Below are 22,953 nucleotides of genomic sequence, written 5' to 3'. Positions count from 1 at the left end.
TGATTAAATTGAGTTAGCAGGATACTTGCTAAAATTGGACGATGCAGGGAAACATGGAAATACAAGAGTCAGGCCTAGCTGAAAAAAAGTTCAGAGGAGTCTGAGTAGTTTGGACAATGAGAGAATCTTTGTTAATAGCCAGCATTCAAAGTATACAAACCCCATTTTCCCCTATACATATATTTGCTCCATCTTCCTTACTAGCACCATTTGCCTCTTTGCTCTGGTTATTGTAACTTTCCAAAATGTTCTTTCCTTTCTTCATGACCACACTCCACAATCCCTCCATCACTCTAGCCCCACCTCGACCTCTACCTGCTAAACCTGTCCTCTAAACTGCTAGAATATTTATTGTCTAAACTGATCATTTTCTTGCTTAATAGAATAATAGCAATTATGTAAACATTTTGTGTTTCTGGTATCCCTGACTAGCTGTCTTCAGGGACTATGCTAAGTAAATAATAGGTATTTTTTAAATACTGGCTAATTGATTAACGGTTATTATAAGTGCCACTGTCTCCATTATTATCAGTTAATTGAGAAAATACACATTTAAAAATTACTGTACATTTGTTAACGCTTTTATATAAACTTTTATTTAATAAAATAGCACATATACACTTTAAAATAGTTTACACACAGGAGATATTATGAATTTGGACTGTGAACAAATAACTCAGAAACATTTAGTTAATATTCACACAAAGGTTTCTTTTATAAAACAGAGTCAGTCATTAAACAATTTTTAAGAACAGCAAAAAACGAATTTATAAAACAAAGAGGAGATGAAGTAGAAAAAAAACACAGATTTTCTGAGAACGATGTGTTTGTTCTACTTTTCTTCGGGTAAGCTGATTGGCTGGAAACCATTAAAGAAAAAAAACACAGTCTGGGCAGTCTGCCATGGAACAGGTTGGCTAGTCATTAGTAAAAGCTATTTTAGTTACTTCTGGATTCTCTGAGAAACCTTAAGAGTTTAGTTGAGCAGCATTTATGACAGGCTGCCTCTGTGCAATGTCTGCCAGAATTCTTCTGTCAACACATTAACTTTAGTTAAATTAAACTTGCAGCATTTGCCCCCTCATGATTTCTCAATTCCCTAGGCAATCCCTGAACTTCATTTTAATTTGTCATAATGATTTTATGGCCCCCGATTGGGAATCCCCATTCTAAAGCATTGTCCATTTCATCATCTTATGTGTATGTTCAGTGGTTATCAACTGATCCAATAGAGTTGTCATTCTGCTACTGATATCACTCCAGGACTGAATTTCAGAAAATATCAGAGTCATTTCCCCAGAATGAAAAGAATGACACTAGAACAGAAAAATAACCATAACAACTCCCAAAATATTATCAGAATCCAGTTGCTACCAAATATTAGTGAAGATATACTATTTTATAATTAGCCACATGCCATTTCAGACATATCATTGTCTAACTCAGTATGGAAACTTCTATAATTCTGATTATTCCAGATTGATGACTTTGTAAATGTGATAGGCTGAGCTTAAATTTTCAAGTTTTGATGTCTTTATCTGAACGTGTAGTGTTACTAAAAATTAATTGGAATTTTGTAAAGTTATTATCCAGAGGTATAAGTACTGAGAGACAATTCTCCATGAGTCTCTTGCTCCTGAGCTTCTTGTGAGCAGAGGCACCGTCTTTTGTTCTAGACTATCTTTTCAAGTGTATTTGTATAGTGAATAGCTTTGGTAAATAGAGATAATGTTTCACCTGGAGCAAAGGGAAGGTTTCCTTATTGTTCATTATAAAAGATTCAGATTTCCATGAGTTCAGGGTTTCTCTCCTGTCACACAACTCACTATGTATACAGGCATCATCTAGTCCTATTCACATCATACTGTGGGTATAGAGGCTCAGGGAACCCATACAAAAATATTGAGATTCTGGCTACCACTATTGCTATAGTTAATTAAATTGTCCTTTATCTCTCATTTAGTGATCGCGTGTCTTCAGCAGCATCCATGAGATTAACTTGTTAACCTGCAAATAGGGCAAAATTTCAGACTCTTAAAATTTCTTGAGAATAACAAATAAATTAGACTGAAGTAGATATATTGGTTCCTAACAGGTCACAATGAATCATTTACATTTTTCTAAAAATGGGAATTACACCAGTTGCTACCAAATATGTCATTGTAATGAAAGCAGGCTTTTCCATAAAGCACTCTGATAGCAAAGTTTAATTGTCCAAGCTAAGAAGAAACATATTGTTTCTAAATAATATCAACTAAAATTTAGTATCTAATAAAAACATTTACATAGTTATGGGAGTATTCAAGAATAAATCAAATGATTTACTTATATGTAGCCTATCTTAAAAGGATCAATAAATTTTATTCATTTTCTGTATCCATGTACTTTAAAGATACATTAGGATTCCTTTATAAGAAATTCATGAAACTTTAGAATTGGAAGGGATATGAAAGAAATCTAATATAAGTTTCTATTTTTATGAGAAGGTAATGAAGCCCAGAGAGGCAAGTAACATGACCCCACTTTTTACCATAGTCTACAAACAATAAATGCTGGAGAAGGTGTGGAGAAAAGGGAACCCTCTTGCACTGTTGGTGGGAATGTAAATTGATACAGCCACTATGGAGAACAGTGTGGAGGTTCCTTAAAAAACTAAAAATAGAACTACCATATGACTCAGCAATCCCACTACTGGGCATATACCCTGAGAAAACCATAATTCAAAAAGAGTCATGTACCACAATATTCACTGCAACTGTATTTACAATAGCCAGGACATGGAAGCAACCTAAGTGTCCATTGACAGATGAATGGATAAAGAAGATGTGGCACATATATACAATGGAATATTACCCAGCCATAAAAAGAAACAAAACTGAGTTATTTGTAGTGAGGTAGATGGACCTAGATTCTGTCATACAGAGTGAAGTAAGTCAGAAAGAGAAAAACAAATACCATATATTAATGCATATATGTGGAACCTAGAAAAATGGTACAGATGAACTGGTTTGCAGGGCAGAAATTGAGACACAGATGTGGAGAGCAAACGGGGAAAGCAGCAGGGGATGGGGTGGGGGTAGGGGTGTGATGACTAATTTTAAAATTTTATTTAAAAAAAGAAAAGAAATGAGGATGGTGTTTAACTGGGAATAAGGAAGGAGCTTGTGATGAGAAAATGATATGGGGGGTGGTTTTGAGATGCTGACAAGTATCAATACTTTCAGATCTGAGTAGTGGTTATGTAAGTATTCTCTTTTTATTTGTCACATTGACAGTTTTGTCCTGTGCACTTCTCAGTACGCATATCATATTTTACAATTAAAAACCTGCGTAAAGGGCTTCCCTGGTGGCGCAGTGGTTGAGAGTCCACCTGCCAATGCAGGGGACACGGGTTCGTGCCCTGGTCCGGGAAGATCCCACATGCCGCAGGGCGGCTGGGCCCGTGGCCCGTGAGCCATGGCCGCTGAGCCTGCACATCCAGAGCCTGTGCTCCACAATGGGAGAGTCCACAACAGTGAGAGGCCCTAGTACTGCAAAAAAAAAAAAAAAAAAAGCGGGGACCATGGGAGGTATACTTCTTGAATGCTAAATCTCTTCTCCTGTCTGCCCTCCCTCTGAATCTGCCCTTCCCTTTCCTGTTGAGGCCTCTGTGATTAGAGCACAGACATTCGGGCTCACCCTAAGCCAAAGTATTAGGTCAGTAAAGTTGGTCTCCTGAACTACTTTTGCCTTCTTGATGGCGCACCTTTCTTCTCCCCATCTTAAGTATCCAATATATTTGTCCTCCTTTCCACTTTCCTAATGAAGTCTCCTTTGTTGTTATTGGCAAATGGAGCTGAATTCATTATCCCTGCTGAAATAATTTGTATTTTAATAAGACACAAAACCTATTACATTAGTCATTAGAGCAATCTTAATCATCATATATCATATAGTGATTCTGTACTCCATAATGAGCTTGATTTAAACCAATATGAACTTGATTTGGATGGCCTTAGCAACCTGCTCTTCCAGAGGAACTGAGAAAGATTTTCTATACACTTCCTCTCCTTACTCTCTACTACACAAGTTTACGGACTGGAAAATTTGCTTGTTGCTCCAGAAGCTATCTGCAAACTGGGGTGAGAACTGAACTAAAATATACCTTCCAAATATGCCAGCAATACCAAAAAGAGAAAAACATCAATTAATACAATTACATGGTTTTTCTTGTTTAATCTACTGAAGTAATGGTTTATGTTAATAGATTTCCTGATGTTAAATTATCTTTCAACCTTGAAAACCAAAAAATCACTTAATTATGGTTTATTACTCTTTAATACATTGCTGAATCTAATTTGCTAATATTTTATGATATTTGTATCTATATTCATGTATACATTTGTTTGAACTGTTCTTACTAGTATTCAGGATTAAGGTTATCTTTGAAAAATTAGTTGTAGTCTTTTTCTATGGCCTGAAATAGTAAATAATAGAGAACTTATTTGTTCTTTGGAAGTTAGATTGAATTCAGATATAAAACAATCTGGACCTGGTGACTTTTTATTATTACCTCTAAAAACATTTCCCATTTCTTACACAGTAATCAATGTAGACATACATGTCTACTTCCTCTTGGATCATTTTAGGTAATTTATATTTTTATAGATATCTATAATTATATCCAACTTAATCATAGATTACCTAATTTATTAGTTTTTTTATAAATCCATTTTCCATTTTTATTGCTCTAATTATTTGGCAAAATTTCAGTCTTTATAACAATTCCCCAGAGTTCTGTGAAACTTTGCTTCAAATTTCAAATATAAACGTCAGTGAAACATATGGTGAACTCCGATGTACCTATCACCAGCTTTGACAACTACCAATTTTGGTCCATGTATTCATTTAACTTCTACCCAATTCTCCCTGCTCTATATTATTTTGAAGCAAATCACAAATACCATATCATGTCATTATAGATATTTGTAGTATTTATCTACAAAAGAAATTTTTTAGCATAATCACAATGCTATTGTTACAACTGAAGGAACAAGAATTTCTTTTTTCTACTAAAGTATAATTGATATATAACATTACATTAGTTTTGTTTACAACAAAGTGATTCAATATTTGTATATAATGTTAAATAATCACCACAATAAGTCTAGTTAACATTTGTCACCATATATAGTTACAAAAATGTTTTTTTCTTGTGATGAGGACTTTTAAGATCTACTCTCTTAGCAACTTTCAAACATGCAGTACAGTGTTATAAACTATACTCACAATGCTGTATATTACATCCCCATAACATTTATTTTATAACTGGGATTTTGTGCCTTTTCACCCCTTTAATTCATTTCACCCAAACCAACATCAATTTATACTGTATACTATGAACTTGTTTCTTGTGGCGGTTTTTGTTTGTTTTTTATATTCCACATATAAGAAAGATAGTACAGTACTTGTATTTCTCTGTCTGATTTATTTCATTTACCATAATGCCCTCAAATTCCATCCATGTTGTCACAAATGGCGAGATTTCGTTCTTTTTTATGGCTGAACAATTTTTCATTGTGTGTGTGTATAACGTTATCTTTTTTATTATTTTTTATTGAAGTATAGTTTACATACAGTATTATATATATTAGTTTTAGGTGTACAATATAGTGGTTAGACATTTATATGCATTACAAAATGTTCACCACGATAAGTCTAGTAAGCATCTGTCACCATACAAAGTTATTAGAATACTGTTGACTACATTCCCTGTGCTGTACGTTATATTCCCATGATTTATTTATTTTATGACTAGAAGTTTGTACCTCTTAATCCCCTTCACCTATTTCATCATTTCCCCTATCTCCCTCCCCTCTTCCAACCACCAGTTTGTTGTCTATACTATGAGTCTGTTTCTGTTTTTTGTTTTGTTTGTTCATTGTTTTGTTTTTTTAGATTCCACATATAGAGAAATCATATGATCTTTGTCTGACATGTTTCACTTAGCATAATACCCTTTAGATCCATACATGTTGTTGCAAGTGGCAAAATTTCACCCTTTTTATGGCCGATATTCCATTGTATATATGTACCACTTATTCTTCATTCATTTATCAATGGACACTTAGGTTGCTTCCATATCTTGTCTATTCTAAATAATGCTGCAATAAACATAGGGCTGTATATATCTCTTTGAATTAGTGATTCCATTTTCATTGGATAAATACCAAAAAGTGGAATTGCAGGATCATATGATAGTTTTATTTTTAATTTTTTGAGGAATATTCATACTGTTTTCCATAGTCCCTGTACCAATTTACCTACCCACCAACAGTGTAGGATTCCTTTTTCTCCACGACCTGGCCAACAGTTGTTATTTGTTTTCTTTTTGAAAATAGACATTCTGACAGGCATGAGTTGATATCTCACTGGGGTTTTGGTTTGCATTTCCCTGAAAATTAGTGATATTGAGCATCTTTCATGTGTCTGTTGACCATCTATATGTCTTCTTTGGAAATATATCTATTCAGGTCCTCTGCCCATCTATCAGTTGGATTGCTTGTTTGGTTGTGTTTTTTTTTTTTTATATTGAGTTATATGAGTTCTTTGCACATTTTGGATATTAACCCCATATTGGATATATAACTTGCAAATATCTTTCCCCATTCAATAGGTTGCCTTTTTGTTCTTTTGATGATTTCCCTCACTGTGCAAAAGATTTTTGGTTTGATATATCCCCCTTTGTTTATTTTTGCTTTTATTTCCCTTGTCTGAGGAGAAAAATCCAAAAAGATACTGCTCAGACTGATGTCAAAGGGTTTACTGTATGTTTTCTTTTAGGAGTTTTATGGTTTCAGGTCTTGGATTTAAGTCTTTAATCATTTTGAGTTTATTTTTGCGTATGGTATAAGAAAGAGTTTTGGGTTCATTTTTTTGCATATATCAGTCCACTTTTCCCAGCACTGTTTATTGAAGATACTGCCATTTCCCCATTGTATGTTCTTGCCTGCTTTGGTGTAAATTAATTGACCATATAAGCATGGGTTTATTTCTGGGCTCTCTATTCTGTTTCATCCATCAATGTGTCTGTTTTCCTGTCAGTACCATAGTGTTTGGATTACTATAGCTTTGCAGTATAGTTTTTATTGAAGTATAGTTGATTTACAATGTTGTGTTAGTTTCAGCTACACAGCAAAATGATTCAGTGATACATACACACACACACACACACACACACACACACATATATATATATATATATATCAGATTCTTTTCAGATTCTTTTTCAGATTTTTTTCCATTATAGGTTATTACAAGATTCTGAATATAATTCTCTGTATCTGTCAATCCCAAACTCCTAATTTATCCATCCTCCCCTTTCCCCTTTGGTAACAATAAGTTTGTTTCCTATGTCTATGAGTCCATTTCTGTTTTGTATATAGATTCATTTGTATCATTTTTTCAGATTCCACACATAAGTGATATCATGTGATATATTGTCTTTCTCTGTCTGACTTACTTCTCTTAGTATGATAGCCTCTAGGCCCATCCATGTTGCTGCAAATGGCATTATTTCATTCTTTTTTATAGTCAATTATATATATATAAAATTATAAAATAAAATTATAAAATATATGTATAAAATTATATATATATATATATATATATATATATATCACATTTTCTTTACCCATTCATCTGCTGATGGACACTTAGGTTGCTTCCATGTCTTGGCTATTGTAAATTGTGCTGCTATGAACATTGGGGTGCATGTGTTTTTTCAAATTAGAGTTTTCATTTTTCCCAGATATATGCCCAGGAGTAGGATTCCTAGGCCATATTGTAACTCTATTTTTAGTTTTTTAAGGAATTTCCATAGTTTTCTCCATGGCAGCTGGATTTACATTTTAAATTTAAATTTACAATTTACATTCCCACCAACAGTGTAGGAGAGTTCCATTTTCTCCATTTTCTCCACACCCTCTCCAGCATTTATTATTTGTAGACTTTTTGATGATGGCCATTCTAACTGGTGTGAGGTGGTACTTCATTGTAGTTTTGATTTTCATTTTTCTAATATGTAGTATAGTTTTAAATGTGGGAGTATGATACCACCAGCTTTGTTCTATTTCAAGATTGCATTGGGTATCTGGGACTTTCATTATTCTATACAAATTTTAGGATTATTTTTTCTAGCTCTGTAAAAAAAAAAAAGCAATTGTTTTGATAGGGTTGTATAAAATCTGTAGATTGCTTTGGGTAGCATGGACATTTCAACAATATTAATTCTTCCAATCCATGAGCATGGTTTACCTTTCCATTTGTTTGGTCATCTTCAATTTCTTTCATCAATGTCTTATAGTTTTCTGAGTACAAGTCTTTTATACTTCCTTGGTTTGATTTATTCCAAGGTATTTTATTCCTTTTTTTTTTTTTTGCATCTTTTTGATGTAATTTTAAATGGGATTATTTTCTTAATTTCTCTTTCTTATAGTTTATCATTAGTGTACAGAAACAACAGATTTCTGTATATCAATTTTGTATTCTTCAACTTTACTGAATTATTTTCCTAATAATTTTTGGCATAGTATTTACAGGTTTTCTATATATAAAATCATGTCATCTGCAAAAAGTGACAGGTTTACTTCTTCCTTTCCAATTTGGATGCCTTTTATTTCTTTTTCTTGCTGATTCCCATGGCTAGGATTTCCAATACAATGTTGAATATGAGTGGTGAAGTAGGCATCCTTCTCTTGTTCCTGATCTTAGAGGAAAAGATTTTATCTTTCCTCTTTGAGTATAATGTTAGCTGTGGGTTTGTCATATATGGTCTTTATTATGCTGAGGTATGTTCCTTCTACACCTACTTTGTTGAGAGTTTTTATCATACATGTATGTTAGATTTTGTCAAATGCTTTTTCTGCATCTATTGAGATAATCACATGATTTTTAACTTTGGTCTTGTTTTTATAACACTGATTGATTTGCAGATATTGAACCATCCTTTCATCCCTGGGCTCCATCTCATTCGATCATAGTGTATGATCCTTTTAATGTATGTTGAATTTGGTTGGCTAGTATTTTGCACTGAGGATTTTGCCTGTATGTTTATCAGGGGTATTAGCCTGTAGTGGTTTTTTATTTTGCTTTTCGGCTTTTTTTGTAGTGTCTGTTTCTGTTTTTTGTATCAGGGTAATGGTGGCCTTGTAGAATGAATTTGGGAGTGATCCTTCCTCTTCAATTCTTTGGAATAGTTTGAGGACAGGTATAATCTCTTCTTTAAATGCTTAGAAGTCACCTGTGAAGCTGTCTAGTCCTGGACTTTGTTTATTAGGAGTTTTTTGGATTAGTGATTCAATTTCACCACTAGTAATTAGTCTGTTCAGAGTTTCGATTTCTTCCTGATTCAGTCATGGAAGATTGAATATTTCTATGAATATATTCATTTCTTCTAGATTGCCCAATTTGTTGGCAGTTAATCATTCAACCAATCTCTTATGATCCTTTCTACTTCTGTAGTGTTTGTAGTAACTTCTGCTTCATTTCTGATTTTATTTGAGCTCTCTTTTCTTTTTTTCTTGATAAGTCTAGCGAAAGGTTTATCAATTTTGTTTATCTTTTCAAAGAACCGGCTCTCATTTTCATTGATCTTTTCTATTGTATTTTTAGTCTCCTATTTATTTATCTATTCTCTGATCTTCATTATTTCCTCCCTTCTACTAATGAGATTTTTTTTCTTCTTCTTTTTCTAGTTCTTTTAAGTGTAATGTTAGATTGTTTTTTGTTTTGTTTTGGTTTTGGTTTTTTTTGAGATTATTCTTGTTTCTCCAGGAGGCTCTCCAAGATTAGCAAGTGAGTCTACCCAGGCATTTTTTAAACTGCTGCTTCTGCACTGGGACTCAGATTGAGTGAGTTTTTGTTCACACCTCTGAGGACTGAGGTCTCAGATTTCTACAGTCTTACAGCTCTCTGGAGTTAAGGCCTGCTGATTTTCAAAACCAGACATCCTGGTTACTGATGTCAGCATCATGGCAATGTCAAATACTCACTTTTTCTTTCCCCTTCTATCTACAACCAGTAAAATATCCGTAACTCAACAAAGGTCCTTCTGTCCAAAACAACAGGATGCCAGAGTGTTCCACACATCTGTACATGTAAAGGCAGGTGGACTGGAATGCATAGAGAAGGCAGATTGAGGGAACAGCAGCGGCGGTACCTGTAATCCCAGCCCCCCAGACTTGGCAGCTGAGCCCACAGCCCCAGAGAACCTGGTAGCAGAAGGAGAGGTGGCACACATGAGTCCAGCCTCCTGACCAAAAACCTGCCCCCAGCCAAAGGGAACCAGGCATCAGTGGCAGCAAGGCCTGTGATCGCGTGCCTCCAGCCACAGAGGTACCTGCAACTCTAGCCCTTCCACCGGCAGTGGCAAGCTTGCAAACCCAAAAATCTTGGACACAAGGTGTCTTTGACCCTGAATTTCCACACTCTCCCCCTTCTCCAGTGATGGCAGAGCCCACAACCCAGGAGACCCTGGACACAACAGAGGCACCCACCATATTGGTGCCCAGGCAGTGATACCAACTACAGCATCAACACTAGCAGCAGCAGGCACCAGTAGCCATAAAGAGACAAGCAGAGGCAACGAAGGTACTGAGTGACACTTCTGAGAGAGGTGGTAGAGTGTGGAAAGTACTGATTCCCAGATATAGCCAGAGGCAGCTCAGGTAAGAGAAAGCACAAACTTGTGTTATAGTGCCACCTACTGAAAGACAGAAGAAAGGCCTTTAATTACTAACCTGTTGAATTGTTAGAATCAAGTGAAAAAAAAAAGTGTACCTATGAAGAAAGGTGTTCAGTACTTGTGCTAGAAGAGGAACAACTCATCAAGCACAATGAAAAATCATGGGAACACTGTGTTACAAAAGGAAAGTAACAGTTCTCCAGAAACCAAATTTAAAGTCATGGAATATTGTGATATAAATGATGGAGAATTAAAAATAGCTGTCATAAAGAAACTCAACAAACTACAGAAAAACTGAGAAAGGCAGTTTAGTGGGTTCAGGAATGAAGTTATGAACAGAAGGAATACTTTACCAAGTATTTTAGAGTAAAATACTTGGTAAAATCTTTACCAAGATTTCAGAATTTCAATCAAGAGATTGAAACTCTAAAAAACAACCAAACAGAAACTCTGGAGCTGAAGAACTCAATAAATGAGATGAAGAATGCATTAAAAAGCAGAAGTAGAGCAGACAATATAGAAGAGAGAATTAGCAAGCTCAAAGATAGAAATCTAGAAGTGATACAGGTAGAAGAAGAGACAGAACTGATATCTAAAAAAATGAAGAAATTCTATAAAATTTATCCAGCTCCATTAGGAAGGACAACACAAGGATAATGGGAATGTCAGAAGGAGAAGAGAGGGAGAATGGAGGAGAGTTTATTTAAAGAAATAATAGCTGAGAATTCCTAATTACCTCAACACAAAAAGACCTTCTCCAAGACACATTATATTAAAACTTTCAAAAGTCAATTACAAAGAAAGAATTTTGAAAGCAGCCATGGGTAAAAAGGATGGTATCTACAAAGGAAACCTCATTAGGCTATCAGCAGATTTCTCAGCAGAAATTCTACAGACTATGAGAAAGTAGAGTGACATACTCAAAATATTGAAAGATAAAAGCTGTCAGCCAAGAATACTCTACTCAGAAAAGTTATCTTCTACCTGAAATGAAAAGGCAAAAGTATACAAAACTTTGAGCAAGGTGATAGACAGAATCAGAAAATTAAAACTCTGTATTAGAATAGGTTGTTAAGCACTTAATTATATCATAAAGGTTAAAGGGAAAAAAGCAATAAAAATAACTATAACTATTTCAATTTGATAATGATCTCACAACGTAAAAAAGGATAATTTGAGACAACAAAAACATAAAAGGGGAAGAGGAAATGGAGAGAACCCATATAGGCAAATGGAGATAAGATGCTATCAATAGAAAATGGACTATTTTATCTATGAGATTTTTTTTTACAAACCTATGGTAACCACAAAATATAAATCTAGAGCAGAAACATGAAACATTAAAAATGAAGAAAGTGAGAAAAACATCATAGAAAACCACCGAACCAAAAGTACACACAGAAACACAAGGTGTGAGGGGAGGAGATATAGAACAACCAGAAAACAAAAGATAAAATGCAGTACTAAGTCCTCATTTATCAGTAATCACCCTAAATGTAAATGGATTAAATTCACCAATCAGAAGATAGAGTGGCTGGATGGATTAAAAAACAAGACCCAACTACACACGCCTCTAGGAGACTCATTTCAGTTCTAAAGACAAACACAGGCTTAAACTGAAGGGATGGAAGATGATACTACAAGCAAATGGCAGCCAAAAGAAAGTGGGTGTGGCCATACTTATACCAGACAAAATAGACTTCACTCCAAAAAAAGGAAACAAGAGACAGAGATGGACATTATATAATGATAAAGAGGACAATTCATCAAGAAGACATAACAATTATCAATCAATATATATGCACCTAACATAGGAACACCAAAGTATATAAAACAATTACTAATAGACCTAAAGGGAGAAATTGACAGCAAAAAAATAATGTTAGAGGACTTTAACAGCCCCCTTACATCAATGAATAGATCATCCATTCAGAAAGTCAGCAAGGAAACAGTGGCTTTAAATGCAACATTAGATCAGGTGGACTTAATAGATTTATATAGAACATTTCACCCAAAGGGAGCAGAATACACATTCTTCTCAAATACACATGGAACATTCTCAAGGATAGACCATATTCTCAAGGATAGACCATAGACCATATGGGACTCAAAATACGTCTCAATAAATTTAAGATTAAAGTCATATCAACCATCTTTTATGACCACAGTGGAATGAAACTGGAAATCAACTACAAGAAGAAAGTTGAAAAAGACACAAATGAATGGAGACTGAATAACATGCTACTGAACAACTATAGGGTCAACAAAGAAATCAAAGGAAAAAATTTAAAATACCTGAAGACAAATGAAACTGAAAATACCACATACCAAAATATATGGGATGCAGCAAAAGTGGTACTAAAAGGGAAGTTTATAGCAATACAGGCCTACCTCAAGAAACAAGAAAAGTCTCAAATAACAGTCTACCCTTACACCTAAAGGAACTAAAAAGAACAAAGCCCATAGTCAGTAAAAAAAAGAAAAAGAAATGGTAAAGATCAGAGTAGAAATATATAAAACAGTGATTTAAAAGATAATAGAAAAGATCAATGAAACTGAAAGCTTGTTCTTTGAAAAGATAAACAAAATTAACAAATCTTCAGCTAGACTCATTAAGAGCAAAAGAAAGTTCGGATAAATAAAATCAGAAATAAAAGAGGAGAAATTACAATGGATTTGAAGAGAATACTATGAATAGCCATATGCCAACAAATTGAAATACCAAGAAGAAATGGATAAACTCTTAGAATCATATAACCTTCTAAGACTGAATCAAAGAAATAGAAAGTCTGAATAGACCAATCACTAGTCAGAAGATTGAAATATATTTACATATGTATTTCAGAGAGAGAGAGAGAGGAGAGAGATTGCTATATACAAACCTCATGGTAACTATAAACCAAAATCTATAATAGATACACACACACACACCCAAAAAGAAAGGAATCCAAATATAACATTAAAGATAGCCATTGAATCACAAGGGAAAAGAGAAAAAGAAGAAATGAACAAAAACGACTACAAAAACAAGACAAAAACAATTAACAAACTGGAGATAAGTACCCATACTTATCAATAATTACTTTAAATGTAAATAAACTAAAAAGGAGATGTGATATATTTTTAATGTTTAAGGAACTGTTTTTTAATTTTATTTATCTTTTCTTTGAATTTATTTTTATTCCATTACTTTTAGAGATTTTTTTTGTTTCCTCTATATTCATTTGACTTATGTTGTAATCATATTTGCATTATCTACATAGATGTCAAAAATGCATTCATTAATATAAAATAGCCATACCTAGTAAAAATATAAGTGAATGAGAATGAAAAGAGACTACTATTTAACAAAAGCCAATAATAACTATCATATTAAACAGTAAAATACTAAATTAATTACCACTAAAATCAGCAAGAAAACAAGAAATATCTATAATCACCTCTAGTATTCAACAGCCTTCTAAAAATCCTAGACAATGATTTAAGATGAGTAATTGAATTATTGAAAATAAATATTGAAATCAATGAGATAATTTAATTTCTACTTGTAGATGTTATGATTCTATATCCTTAAATTCAAAATTATCCTTTGAAATATTTTATAATTATAAGAAAATTTAGTTAACAAGTATAAATGAGAATTTAAAAGATGATAGGTGTCTTTCAATTCACTAGAGAAATGAATTATTTAGTAAGTGATGTATCTTCTATCTTCTGTTTAGGATGTAGAAATCTGAAAAGAGCATCACTCCCACACTAACAATAAGAAAAATCCAGATAATCTATAAAAGCATAACTTCCCTTGAACCCATCAAAGATCAGAGATCTCAGGGTAACCAACTAGCCTGAAATCTGAGGAAAGATAGATGCCTCCAAGGAAAGACAGGTCATGATCAGTGGCCCACCTAGAATAGAGCACAGGAGGAAAACAGGACAGCCAAACAATCCCATAAGAGTATTTCAGCTAAAATGAAGGACGAGGGAAGGTAGAAGCAATAGAGATATATAGGGTTAAACCAATGCTTTATTTTATAAACTGGAAAAAATTGAAATTATTTCCTAGTAACAGGACAATTTGAGATGGCTACAGAAATCTCCAATGATGAGAAACTAACCCATTCAACTACTAAGATTCATATTTCTACTCAGAGATATATGGAATCTCTAAAGATTTTTTTTTATTGGAGTATAATTGCTTTACAATGTTGTATTAGTTTCTGCTGCATAGTGAAGTGAATCAGCTATAGGTATACATATACCCTCTCCCTCTTGGGCCTCCCTCTCCCCTAGAATCTCCAAAGATCTTAAGTATAAGTTTTTTCAGATTCCAAGAGGCAAATAGATTAAATTTCACTTTGCATATGACCAATAATCTACTAAAATACCCACAGGAATATAAACCAGTTTATGTTCTGAAGTTGGCTCAAGCAAGTTCCAGTTTATGACACCAACAGGTTCCACACTCATTCCTTGCTGTCTAAATGGAATAAGGGAGCAGTGTCCCACACAGATGCTGAGAGGTTACTTCCTAACTCTAGTACTTGATATTACATCCTAGGTTAAGTCCTTAACTTCTACCAAAGTCACACTATTCAAGAAAGAAATAGGTTTTCCTTCCCCTGGCCCACTGTTGCCACAGGAAGTCATAGCCCTGATATCTTGGAGTTTCCACCTCCTCTCTGACTGTATTTCTTTGGTTTTCAGAACTAAACGTAAAAAATAAAAGACCTCACCTTTCATTCCCACAAGAGAATTGGTGTGGTTTCAAATTTTAAAAAAGGAATGTAATAGCTAAAGTATACCCCTGTGTAATGATCTCGACCTTCTATCTGAGAGACTACTGCTCTGGCTCTTTTTCAACATTCCTTTCCCAGAGGGAATAGATAAAATCTCATCATGTAATTGCCATTAATCCAACTCACCTCTTTCTAAACTATGGCTCAGCACAGATTTGTTTTGTTTTTTAATTGAGAAATAAGTCACAAACCATAAAATTCACCCTTTTAAATTGTACAATTTTGTAATTTTTAGTAAATTCACAAAGATATATAGCCATCATCACTATATAACTTCAGGACATTTTCATCAGTCCAAAATCTCATTAGAAGTCACTCTCCATCCTCCCACTACCCCATGGCAATTCCTAATTTATTTCTGAATCTATCAATTTGCCTGTACTGGGCATTTTGTACAAATGAAATCATACAGTATATGCCCTTTTATGTCTGCTTCTTTCACTTAGCTTGTTTTCAAGGTACATCAATGTTGTAGCATATATCAGAACTTCATTTATATAGCCAAATAATATTCAATTTTATGGATACACTACAGTTTGTCTATACATTCATCAGTTAATAGACTTTGGGGTTGTTAACACTTTTTGACTACTATGATTAATGCTGCTGTGAACTTTTGTGTATGAGTTTTTGTACGTACATACATTTTCATTACTTTGGGGTACATATCTAAGAGTGGAATTATGGGAGTATATGGTAACTCTGTTTAACATTTTAAGAAATCATTACAAAATAGCTGCATCATTTTACATTCCCACCAGCAATGTATGAGGTTTCTGATTTCTATACATCCTTGTCAACACTTGTTTTTATCTGTCTTTTTTATTCTAGCCATTCTAGTGGGTGAGAAGTGGTATCTCTTTGATTTTATTTGCATTGCTCTGATAGCTAATAATGTTGACCATAACTTGATGTGCTTACAACTCATTTGTGTATCTTCTTTGGAGAAGTATCTTTGCTCAATTTTTAATTGGGTTATTTGTCATTTAATTGTTGAGTTGTGAAAGTTCTTTATATATTCTGGATACTAGACTCTTATCAAATGTATGTTTTTCAAATATTTCTCCCATTCTATCTGTTGTGTGTTCACTTTCAAAATAGTGTCCTCTTAAGCATAAAACCTTTTAATTTTGATGAAGTCTAATTATCTATTTTTGGGGGGCTTTCTTCTGCTTTTGGTATTATATCTAAATGTCTAAAATACTATTGACAATCCAAGGTAATGATGACTTATACCTATATTATATATATTTACACCTATACTATATATAAGATATATATTATATAATCTTAGCTTTTATATTTAGGTCTTTGATCCATTCTGAGTTAATTTTTATATATTGTGTGAGGTAGGAATACAACTTCATTTTCTGCATGTAGATATCCAGCTATCCTAGCCCCATTTATTGGAAAACTACTCCTTTCCTAATGAGGTGTTTTGGCACCTTTGTAGAAACGCAATTGACCACAAATGTATGGGTTTATTTCTGAACTATCAAGTCTATTCCATTGATATATATGTCTATTTTTATACCAGTACCATGCAATCTAGATGATACAATGAGTTTAGATGAACACCATGCATTTAGTGGGTTTGTATTTCACCTGAGGAACACTGGATTTGGGGAATTTACTGCTTTTACAGCAAGCAGTAATTAAGCCTACTCTTTGTCTAGAGGAGGATGTATCTCATGTCTTAAAGTATTAGATACACAAACAACCCTGAGAAATGGTCCAGGTAAAAGAACAGTCAGGACATGGCAGTTTTGGTACACTCAGCAGAGAAGAGACCCATGAGCGACTGTCTCTCCTGACAGGGGAAAGGCTACTTAGAGTTGGAAAGGGCAGATGTGTCTGTGTTAGAACAAATTCCTACATAAAGGACACATACCATTAACTAATACAGCCTATTCATATGCTTAAAAATAAGAACCCAGAGAGAAGAAAGTTTAAAGATTCAGGAAGAAGAGGAGTAATTAATGGAAGAAGCTCTCAAGAAAATGGATTATGGAACCCAGAGCTCTAGTGGAAGGAAATGAAGGACTATTGATTTTATATAGAGAAAAAAATGCAAAAAAATTTTAAGACAAGAAATACAAAAGAAATTTAAAAGGTGATTGTGTGTGATTATTGATTTGTTTTACTTCATTTACTTTTCCATTTTTTGAAAGTAAATTATTTTTATAATCTAAAAAGCAATCACTATTATGGACAAATTTTGAAATCTGGAGAAAGAACTCATACTATAAAATTTAAGAATTTAATAGCTTTGACTGATAAAGTATTTCTTTGAGAGATGTCTTTTAGAATTTCATTCCTCATGTGATTTAAAAACCAAGCATATCTTCTGAAATATATGGAGCATGAAACAATACTATTTCTTGTAGATCATTGTTATAAAGTCATGATTTAAGTTTAAATCATAGAACTCAACAATATTTATGTATAGTTTCTTAAATACTTCTAAATGTAGTTTTAAAGTGTTTCTCATTACAAAATCTTGTCTTAGAGCTTAGGTGTTGACTTTTCGCTCTCATTTTTTTCTGTCTTGAGCTTAGTTAGGCTGATTGCTTTAGCTGTTCCAAGATTTGTAGATGGATTCATCATTTGAGAAATGTCAAAAGGCCAAACTGTCCCAAATCTCAATCCTCCTGGTCTTCTAAGATGCATGAAATTCCCACCATTAGAGTCAGTCCTATCCCTTAAGATATTATGTCCCCAGAAAGCCTCTATTAAAATAAGAATGAGCTGGGGGGAAATGAGGCTCATGAAGGCAGTAGTGCTCATCGGCATGATGAAAAGAACATGGGCCTTGGGGTCTAGGTTTGAATGTTGGCTCAGCCACTTGCCACTTAGCTATATGACCTCAGGGTGTTGCTTAACATATCTGAACCTCAGATTTCTTACCTATTACAGAGAAGCAGTTCTCCATTGGTCTATGTTGACCAGAAGGCAAGACACTACACTGCCAAGTGGACGGGAAACTGCCTTTTGTCCTCTGGGGCCTGCTTGCTCTCTTACACAGTGAGTACCTGTATTTATAATCTTTATGTGATAAGCAAACCAAGAGGGCCTGCTTTCCCAACTCCAACTTTTCACCGGTAAGCAGATAGATAATAACAGACAGATGGATTCCAAAATGTAGGCTTGGAAGGAATTAGGAGGCATTTCACATCCTTCAATCCAACTTTACCAGTAATATGTCTGAAATCTTGAGCCCAGTTTGAATTAGGTCTCTGATGCTGTATTCTATTGACCAGAACCCTGGAGGGGAAAAGAGGTGAGTAGTATAATTGAGAAAACAACCCCTACTGTGTAACTTAAACAATAATAAATGTAAAATAACAATCACTGTGCCTGGAGCCAAGCAGGCACTCACCAAATGCTAGCTCCCCTCTCCCTTCTTGAGGAATTTACCAAGTTGAAAATATGCTCAATTTTCTATTAAACTCCTCTCGTGCATCAGAAGAGCAGCAAAGACAGTCAGCATTTTACTCTGGTAGCAGTGCTGCTAAATGGTTATTATCAGTGACAGAATGCAACTTCCATATACAGGTCTCATGCACCTTGTTGCTATTCCTAAACTATAGCTCCTCAGGACAACTTTCAGGTGCCATATTTTAGAAAGCTGATTAGGTTTTTACTAGGAAAAAATGGTTTCTTGCCTCCTACCCTAATGTCTTGTGGGAATATACCTTAGACCCTAAATATACCTTTGAATCCTAAAGTTCAACTCTTGAGATTCTAAAGGTAAGAAATCTAAAACAGCAAAGGTTTTATGCAGAATGATACTTACATCAGCATTGTTTATATCAGCAAAAGGAAATCTAGAAACAACTTTAAAAACTAGAAATAAACGCAGGGTGACTGTTTAAATAAATTATGTTAAATCCATTCGGTGAAATATTATACACTACACTATCATTAAACATGTTTATAAAGATTGTGTTGTAATATTGAAAATGTTTATGTTAGGAATTTAACTAGAAAGAACAGAATAAATATTTTTATAGATCTGTAAAAACAGAATGAGATACAGAAAAGTGCTAATAGTAATTATATTGGGGTAGTGGAGGATGAGCATCATCTTTTTCTACTCCTTTTTGTGCCTATTCTTATTATGAAAAATATATATTTCTTTTTAAAGCCCAGAGACATTTGCGTATAGTGAGCACATCACATACCACATCACCAAGGCAAAGGGATAAAACTGCCTGGCTATGACTTCATTTCCCCTTTAAGGTTGTTCTTAATATTCATTTCAAGCTGATTTCATCTCTAAATATATTCATGTGGGAGAACATGTGAACACAGTGTATTTGGCCCTGAGACCTCTAGTTTCTAAGAAATGTCCACAGACACTTGGCAGCACTTGTTAACTAACAGGAGGATCAGGCAATAAAGTATTTCAGTTATTCTTGAGTATTAAAGACTATCTCTGACATAGCCCTTATCAGTAATAATATTGATGTTTTGATTCCTGTTTGACTCAAATCGCCGTGATTATTCTCTTTTAATCATAACTCAAGGAGAAGGGATAAGTGGTAATACTAAGGCCTCAGGCCTTACCCTGAATCTTCACAAAGGAAACCAGGCTAGAAATTATACTCATCAAGATAACTCATGCTTCTAGACAAAGCTCTGTATGAAATAGCTGATTATCCACTCTCAGGAGGCAATTTACTCAATTTCTTTTCCCAATAAAGAAATGGGTATGACCTGCTGATTGTTTCAGGCTCACAGGTGTTGCATTTTAGTTACTATACCAAATTTTTCTTACTTTTTAGTTTCTAAAAACTGATTTTATCACTTCCCTGAGGAGATAATGAAGCACTATGATTTTGATACACTAATTAATATATTTTATTAGAAACATTTAAAGTCAAGAATGCAGATGTATGATTTTACACTGTAAGACAATTGTTATCTCACTTGAGTTAATTCCTCTTCAAAAAAATAATAGAATAGACTATTGAAGGTTACTTAGAGTATGTGGAATTTTAGATGACAGTTATAGGTGCTTAAGAAATATTTCCACTAAGCTTAAACAGCATGATGAAATACCTTTCTCTGCTGTAAGAATATTTCTGTAGAAAGAAAAAGGTTGTTTGCTTTTTCCTTTTATGTTACCATTTGTGAATGCTTATCATATACCAGGCTTTTTAAAGACATGTTCTTTTATAATTCTCAAAACAATTTTGTGAGATAATCATTATGACTGTTTTACAGCTAAGGATAAAAGAGGTTAACTGATTTGTCCAGGGCTAAAATGGCATAGCTGGGGTTCAAACCCAGGTCTTTCTCATCATCCTGTGATCTCTGCTTTTGGTCATGGTACTGAGGCTGCTGCCAGCACTGCTGGTTATTAATCTCTGTTTCTCTCCTGAAGAAAATGGACAAGACCTTATTTTCCAGATAAACGTACACATAGGTTGTACGAGATGCACATCATAAAATATGTGCAATGAATTATCAGATGGGGTCAGAGAAAATGGAGACTCGTCTTATTTTTTATAATTATAAAAGCTATAGAAAAGACATTCCTGATTAAGGATATGTATTTCGTTAATATTAAATGAGAACAATACTTTTAAAAACTATTTCTTAATTATTTAGGTTACTTTTAACTTATCATAGGCCATATTTGTAATCTTTGCTTTCACTAAACTTAAATTTTTAGCAAAGTGACTGGTGTTGCTCCCTCATCACACCATTGATGTGACTAGTATAAATTCATGTCTTTTCCTATTAGAAATAAAATTAGTAAATAGGTGGCAGTCAAAATATATCAGTTTGGATTTTTGTGAATTATTTATTCTCTTCCTTGTGATCTTTCAGATAGGTAAATCACACAAAGTACTTTCTAAAAAGATAACCATTACTTTTTAAGATTTCAAGTTATAATAACAAGTAGAGATGAAAGTTAATGATATGAAACTGTTCATGTATTTTAAGTTGATTGTTAAAAGTAGAACAGAACCAACCAATTTGTTCTAGACAGACTAATAAAAGCAGAATAGAATTTCTTTTCAGGAGGGGGTATGGGGAAGTATTTCAAGATATATATTTCATGTTATGTAAAATATCCTTCTTGGAATTTGATCTTATTTCTAATAACTCTTCAGTCCCCAGTGGCAATTTATTTTTAAGTTTCTCTTAGACTAATTCTAATTTACATTCTGGAAGAAACTGACCTATCTTCCATTCATTAATTTTCACAGCCCTTGAAAGATCAGTGACTCCCCATGCTAAAGGATCTCTGATTAAAATGCTTTTATGAGCAGAGGGAACAGTTGGAAATTCTGATTCTGATCGGGGGCTGGAATGATCTGAGAGAAAACAGAAATAATTTTAACACAGCTAAGCAGGACTCACCTCTTTAGTTGGGTCTAATTTATGTCCCCATTCTACAGAAATTATTTACTAAATATCTATTATGGTGCAGACCTTCCCCAATGTGAAACCTAAAGAAGAAGAAACAACACACCTCTTGCTCACATGGCCTGGGGGCCTAATCAGACCAAGCTGGGAATTCCAATTCTGCCAATTAGCTGTGTTGCCTTGAATAAATCATTTCACTTCTCCAAACTAGGTTTCCTCATCCATGAAATGAGTCAAATATGCATACCTCCAAAGAAACTGAGGACTAAAAATAATAAAAGCAGCTAATAGAATATCTGACATACTACAAACCATCTATAAATGATAAGTTTCTAGCTCTAGTCCAGTCTCATTGCCTTGGTTACATGAATATAGGGGTTATAGGAGAAATATTACTAGTTATAAAACTTTAGTTCTTTGAAGCTCACCATTCCTACTCTTATTTCTTCATATCTCTCCAATCAATTCTGCTTTTCAATCAAGTTGCTGCAAGCGTTCAGAACTCTGTAAAATTTAAGATCCAAGGTAATTGATCTGACAGTGAATCTAGAGCTGGAGGGGGAGACGGAGTAACACAGGATACATAAACTAAAAACAGTTGAAGTTATTAAAATAAGTAAGGATATTAGATAAATATTCAGGTACACTGTTCTCAGGATACAGTGGGAAAAGTAGCAAGTCTTCTTGGCACTTGGATTGATCAGTGGTTCGGAAACTCTTGCCTCAGAGTCTTTTTACACTCTTAAAAATTGGTAACTTCAAAGAGCCTTTGTTTATATCTGTTGTGTCTATTGATATTTACCATATTAGAAATAAACTGAGAAATTTAAAATATTTTATTAATTTTCATTTTAAAAATAAATCATTACATACTAAAATACATGTTTATGAAAAATTTCTCCCCAAAATTAATGAAGATGACAGTATTTTACAATTCTATAAATCTCTTTAATGTCTGACTTTATAAAAGACAGCTAGATTTTCATATCTGTTTCTACAGTCAATGTACTGTGATATGACACATCATGTAGCCTCTAGAAAACTTCGCTGTAT

Source organism: Phocoena sinus, chromosome 7 (assembly GCF_008692025.1).
Source record: "Phocoena sinus isolate mPhoSin1 chromosome 7, mPhoSin1.pri, whole genome shotgun sequence".
Lineage (NCBI taxonomy): Eukaryota > Metazoa > Chordata > Mammalia > Artiodactyla > Phocoenidae > Phocoena > Phocoena sinus.
This window is presented reverse-complemented; position numbering follows the sequence as displayed.